We start from the raw sequence: 7,128 nt of genomic DNA on the forward strand, positions 1-7,128 counted from the left end.
CATCCTGGGGCTGTTGTGGGTGGAGCCAGGCAGAGGCACCTGGCCTATTCACTGAGCAGGGCTGGGTCCTCAGACGCCCAGCAGGAGGTGGAGCCAGCATTGTCACTGGAAGGAGCAGAGCTATCGGCCTCCTGGTAGGAGGTGGGGCAAGGATCGTCGATGGCAGGCACGGGGCCATCAGTCGCCTGGCAGGAGGGGGAGCCAGCATTGTATCAGGCAGGGCAGGCTATCAGCAACTACTCTCCCCCTACTCTCAACGCAAATGTCCCACTCATCCCACACTGACTCATTCAGACCTCTGGAGCCACCCAGCTCCTGTCACACACACACCAAACCAGCAGAAACCAGAAATAGTTAGACAAGAAAATAGCCACTTTCTAAAAGTGCTATTTTCAAACCCAGAGTCCAAAAACCATCCACCCAAACGGATGCGTTATTAAACCCCGAGTTCAGGGATACCAAACGCAACATTGCACCATGCCCCCCGAGCCAGCTAGGATCATAGCATTAATAATCCTGGCGGCCCATTCTAACTAATGGAGAGCAGGTTACCTCGCAATAGTGAAAAACGAATATGGCGGTAATTCACTATTAGGACATGCCAACTTGGTCAGGCTTGTCCTACCTTATACTTCCGATGCACCCTGCCCGTGGGTCTACCATAGGGGTGACTAATATGAAGTTAAGGGAAGGTTTGGGGACTGGCAAGTAGGTGTACTTGCGCAGTCAGCGTGACAGTACCAGACTGCACGTAGGTCTACCAATGGCAGACCTTCAGACATACTTTTACGAGGCCGCTCTTGTGGGTGGCATAACATGTGCTGCAAGCCCACGAGCAGCATTTGTATTTACAAGCCCTGGCACTCCTGGTGCACTAGACTAGGGACTGACAGTAAACCAAATAAGCCAAACATGGAATTCAATCAGTACAGCAATTTTACATAGGGAGCACTTGCACTGTGGCACTGATCAGCAGTGGCACAGTGCCCAAAGCATTATACCAGCAAAAACATCGTAAAACAGTGGAGGCAAACAGAAAAAATGGAGGAGAGACTCAAGCCAATGATGCCAGGTCTAACACCCACGCACACAAGGCTCTCCACGATATGGGCCCCAAATACCTCAACAGCCGCCTCACATTCTACACACCCACCCGCCAGCTCCGATCAGCCAGCCTCGCCCACGCCACTGTCCCACGAATCCGCAGAACCACCGCCGGAGGAAGATCCTTTTCCTACCTGGCGGCCAAGACATGGAACTCCCTCCCCACCCACCTTCGGTTGACCCAGGACCATCTCTTCTTCAGGAAACAACTCAAGACCTGGCTGTTCAAGCAGTAGCGCCTCCCCCTCCTCCCAGCGCCTTGAGACCCTAACGGGTGAGTAGCACGCTTTACAAATTTACTGATTGATTGATTGAGAACAAAAAAGTGTTGCTAAGCCGTTCAAATACTCAAGCCGTTCACCCCTCTTGTCCCCACAGCCCTGCACTGAATAAGTAATAACCCCTATCGCACACTAAAGATTGAAGGTGTTAAGCTGCAAAAACGAAGGTAACTCTTCTTGAATTAAAAAGCGCTAATACATTGAGAAAAAGGGAGGACCCAATATGCACTAACACATAATGTTTGTTTGTTTATTGATAGAATCTATTCACACACTAAGCCCAGAAAACAGAGGACTAATAACCCAGAAGCCATGATGAGAGTCCCACAAGTTATATAAGGACTTGTAACGCGTCAGCTCTTTTTTTGTTTGAGAATATAACCATTTAAATATGTGAAATTCAAATATGATGACATCTGTCTCTAATTTGTTTAAAAAAAGGTTATGTTCCAAAACATTAGTGAAAACTAGTGGGTGAAGATAGAGGTGCATTTTTTGTATGTTGTAAATGTTTCACAATTTCATGCACAGTGTTATCATTATATGTGTAAATGTTGTATATCATTTTGTTTATTAATGTTTAAATGAATAAGTGTCTTCTTGACATTCAGACGCTTTTGAAATGATATTAAAGTGTCTTGAACTAAAAAAGAAAAAATGTAATGAATAATCAGATCCAAGAGGATTAAAACATTGGGTCTCATCTTGTATGTTCGAATCAAATAACAGCACTTCCAACCAGTAGCTAGGTATTCCCCAGATTTTGCATATAACAAGGCCCCACTGTGCTACTGTCCCAGGGCCTACCCTCCTTTGATACAGACTACCAGCACAAGGCAGACTACTACGTATCTCTGTTACAAAATTAATATTATTATACATAGATTTAAATATTAACACATTTCTACCTTCAATGATCATGCATCAGCACTGCAGTCTTAAATTAAGTGAATGTCCAACAAACTTACATAAGATCCAATTGAAAACAAGAGAAAAATTGCAAAACTACCTACATTTTTAGGTCTGGGTGGTGAACTTGGCTACATGCGTGGAGATTGCAGAGTTTTCTGCACTCTGCGGTAGGCTCATCAACATCAAGTTGGCGGCGCGAGCAAGGAAAATCAACCCCCGGGTGAGATTTCTCATTGCAGGTGGTCAAATTTCTCATTGCGAGTGGTCATGTATGCTCGCAACCGCTCGTGTTGAGAAACCACCCGCTCGCGTTGAGAAAGCTGCCGCTCTACTAAAATTCTACTCCAGCGGCAGAAAGGAAGCAGCACCCGCTTGAGTTGTGCATGATGCCTTTCGTGATGATTGCACAGTTCGGGCAAGCACCTGCCACTGAAAAACTGCAAACTGCATTTAGAGATTGAATACTCCTGAGGCGAAAAGCCGGGAGAGGAATTGTGCTGCTGCTTTTTTAACTTGTGTTGTTCTTTGCTCAATTTTAAAACCACTTCCTTCCCTGAGCACTTCATTTTGGGACAGGGCGCTTCCTGTAGCAGACGCGCTGCGGACATTAGCGCTGACGCGCTGCACAGGGTAATCTTGCCGCCACTCCCCCAGCCACGCACAAGCTACGCCCACTTTATCGAGGCCACGCCCCCTCTCTGTCGCATATAATCTGCGCTGACTACGAGCGCGCCAGAGATTGAATACTCCTGAGGCGAAAAGCCGGGAGAGGAATTGTGCTGCTGCTTTTTTAACTTGTGTTGTTTTTTGCTCAATTTTAAAACCACTTCCTTCCCTGAGCACTTCATTTTGGGACAGGGCGCTTCCTGTAGCAGACGCGCTGCGGACATTAGCGCTGACGCGCTGCACAGGGTAATCTTGCTGCCACTCCCCCAGCCACGCACAAGCCACGCCCACTTTAGCGAGGCCACGCCCCCTCTCTGTCGCATATAATCTGCGCTGACTACGAGCGCGCCAGAGATTGAATACTCCTGAGGCGAAAAGCCGGGAGAGGAATTGTGCTGCTGCTTTTTTAACTTGTGTTGTTTTTTGCTCAATTTTAAAACCACTTCCTTCCCTGAGCACTTCATTTTGGGACAGGGCGCTTCCTGTAGCAGACGCGCTGCGGACATTAGCGCTGACGCGCTGCACAGGGTAATCTTGCCGCCACTCCCCCAGCCACGCACAAGCCACGCCCACTTTATCGAGGCCACGCCCCCTCTCTGTCGCATATAATCTGCGCTGACTACGAGCGCGCCAGAGATTGAATACTCCTGAGGCGAAAAGCCGGGAGAGGAATTGTGCTGCTGCTTTTTTAACTTGTGTTGTTTTTTGCTCAATTTTAAAACCACTTCCTTCCCTGAGCACTTCATTTTGGGACAGGGCGCTTCCTGTAGCAGACGCGCTGCGGACATTAGCGCTGACGCGCTGCACAGGGTAATCTTGCTGCCACTCCCCCAGCCACGCACAAGCCACGCCCACTTTAGCGAGGCCACGCCCCCTCTCTGTCGCATATAATCTGCGCTGACTACGAGCGCGCCAGAGATTGAATACTCCTGAGGTGAAAAGCCGGGAGAGGAAGTGTGCTGCTGCTTTTTTAACTTGTGTTGTTTTTTGCTCAATTTTAAAACCACTTCCTTCCCTGAGCACTTCATTTTGGGACAGGGCGCTTCCTGTAGCAGACGCGCTGCGGACATTAGCGCTGACGCGCTGCATAGGGTAATCTTGCCGCCACTCCCCCAGCCACACACAAGCCACGCCCACTTTAGCGAGGCCACGCCCCTTCTCTGTCGCATATAATCTGCGCTGACTACGAGCACGCCAGAGATTGAATACTCCTGAGGCGAAAAGCCGGGAGAGGAATTGTGCTGCTGCTTTTTTAACTTGTGTTGTTTTTTGCTCAATTTTAAAACCACTTCCTTCCCTGAGCACTTCATTTTGGGACAGGGCGCTTCCTGTAGCAGACGCGCTGCGGACATTAGCGCTGACGAGCTGCACAGGGTAATCTTGCCGCCACTCCCCCAGCCACGCACAAGCCACGCCCACTTTAGCGAGGCCACACCCCCTCTCTCCTCCCCTATCGCCTCCATATAATCATGTGCCTGTTTAGGACGCGCAGCGGGCGCGCCGATTGCGCGCCGAAGGCTCGCCTAAGGCAAGCCCGTCTGCGCCCGTCTGCGCCCGTCCGCGACGGCCCGGGACCAGGGGCCACAACCCCTACATCTCTCTTCACAAAAATTCGGAAATACACCTCCAAAGAACTTCGCACTATCAACTCTCAGGTAACTCTGACCTGTGCTCATAAATACGAACCTCTTGACCTACCTACACAATGTAGGGACTGTAAGACTCACTTCAGGTCTAAACTCCATACACACAATCAACAACTGTTTAGATTGTTCCTGCTAAACTGCAGGTCTCTTCCAAGACACTGCACAGAGCTATCTCTGTTAATTGACGAGAGAAAACCTGACGCTCTCTTTTTAACTGAGATATGGCTAACCCCCCACTCCGATCCTGAGTTGGTTCAAACCCTGGGGCAGGAATACCAAATTGCAAGACAGGACCGGGAAAATGAAAGAGGGGGTGGTTTAGCCATTATCTTCAGAGACTGTTTCACCTGTCGCTGCACCCCCAACCCCTTCCCGGAATGTGAAAGCATGTCTTTTACCCTGGAATTTTCCCCCAATATAAGTTTCTCTGGAACACTTATATATCGGCCACCGGGCACACCCAAACAGTTCTACGAATCTCTGCCCCCGCTAGTCGCTGATTTGGCCCTATCACCCTCTAACTTCACGCTATTGGGTGATCTCAATATACACTTTGATTACCCTAATAACTCCACCACCAATAAACTAATCAGGGATCTCTCCGCTTTGCAGCTGCTTCAGCTGGTATCATCACCTACGCACACGAAAGGTCACTTGCTGGATCCAGTTTTCAGCAACTGTCCAAAATTGAAGGCATGCTCCCCTATTGCACTTCCTTGGACAGACCATGCTTTAGTCCCGCTGCTATGGACAACTGAGAAATCTATACCCCTCACACCTATAGTCCAAGAAAGTCGAAATTGGTCTAAAATCCCGCTGGCCCAGTGGACCCAGGAGTTACAAAAATCAACTCCCTTAGTCGGTCAGACTCCTTCGCAGGCCAATGAAACCTTTAATGAATGGATATATAATTCTCTAAATGCCACGCTACCCTTGAAGAAAACTGTCTTCAAAAGATCCAGGATCTCAGCTCCCTGGTACTCTATTGAACTACGGGAGAAAAAGCGCTATTGTAAGAGACTGGAACGTAAATGGCGACTAGGATATGCGGAAGCAGACAAAATCATCTATAGAGAAGCCATCAGGGCGTATAAAAAAAACATAAAAAATGCGCAATCCCTATATTATTCAAACCAGATCGCAGAGGCCAGCTCCAGCTCGAAAGAGATCTACAAAATAGTAAAAAGCCTTACCACCCTCCCCACACCTCCTCTTATAAATGAGAATCCTCAGCTCAGCTGTGAAGATCTGACCAACTTCTTTTCCCAGAAAATAAATCTCATCTACTCCTCCTTTCCATCCTCAGAACAGACTACTTTGAGCAAAGCGTCTTTATGCCCCCCTCAAGAAAATACATCGAACCGCTTTGCGGTGTTGGCGGAATTCTCCCAGCTAGAGGCGGATCACCTTACCTCCCTCATGCAGCAAGTAAAGTCAGGCTCCCCTAGAGACCCAGCACCCCCACATGTTCTAATTTCTGCTATACAGACCATCCTTCCCACACTGTTCGGAGTACTCAACACCTCGATCTCCACCAGCACAGTCCCAGTAGCGTGGAAACAGGCTATGGTGAGGGCTCTTGTCAAAAAACCTAACCTGGACACCAAGAATCTCAACAACTTCCGCCCGATCTCCTTGTTGCCTTGGGCAGCCAAAATCTTGGAGAAATATATAAACAGCTTACTAACAACTTTTCTCGAGCAAAACCAACTGCTCGATCCCTCCCAGACTGGTTTCCGCCCCAAGCATGGGACCGAGACAGCACTGCTGGCAGTTACAGAGGAGTCCAGGAGAATCTTGGATCGGGGAGGATCGGTGGCAGTCATCCTCCTCGATCTGAGCGCGGCATTCGATACCGTTAACCATGGTATCCTTTTGCAGCGTCTCCTGGACACCGGAATATCTGGCAGAGCTCTGGAGTGGTTCAGGTCCTACCTGAGTGACAGATCTTTCCAGTTGTACGAGGGCAATGTCACCTCCTCTAGCAAGCCTCTGGGATGCGGAGTCCCGCAGGGATCATCATTGAGCCCGACGTTATTTAACGTCTACATGAGGCCACTGGCTGAGATCGTCCGTCCGTATGGTATTAAGATCGTCACCTACGCGGACGATACTCAGCTGGTGGTCTCTCTGGCACAGGCTGGGGGATCTTCGGCGAGTGTAGATCTTGCTGGTTGCCTAGAGATGGTCAAGAGCTGGATGACCAAGTCTTGTCTCAAACTTAATGGAGACAAGACCGAGCTCATGCTCTTGGGTCACACTGCACCATCTTCCATAGACACTCTTTGGCCATCCAGCTTAGGTCCTGCCCCTGTTCCCAAAGACGCCATTAAGAGCCTCGGCGTCTGGCTCGATAGGTCCCTGTCATTCAATCAACAGGCAATAAAACTTTCTGCCATTTGCTTCGGCATCCTGAGAGTCATCAGGAAGATCTTACCTCTACTCCCCTTTGAAGCAAAAAAAAACGTAGTTCTGGGCTTGATCCAATCACGGCTGGACTATGGAAATGTATTATATCT

The sequence above is a fragment of the Lissotriton vulgaris genome, chromosome 1_1 (assembly GCF_964263255.1).
Source record: "Lissotriton vulgaris chromosome 1_1, aLisVul1.2, whole genome shotgun sequence".
Classification (NCBI taxonomy): Eukaryota; Metazoa; Chordata; class Amphibia; order Caudata; family Salamandridae; genus Lissotriton; species Lissotriton vulgaris.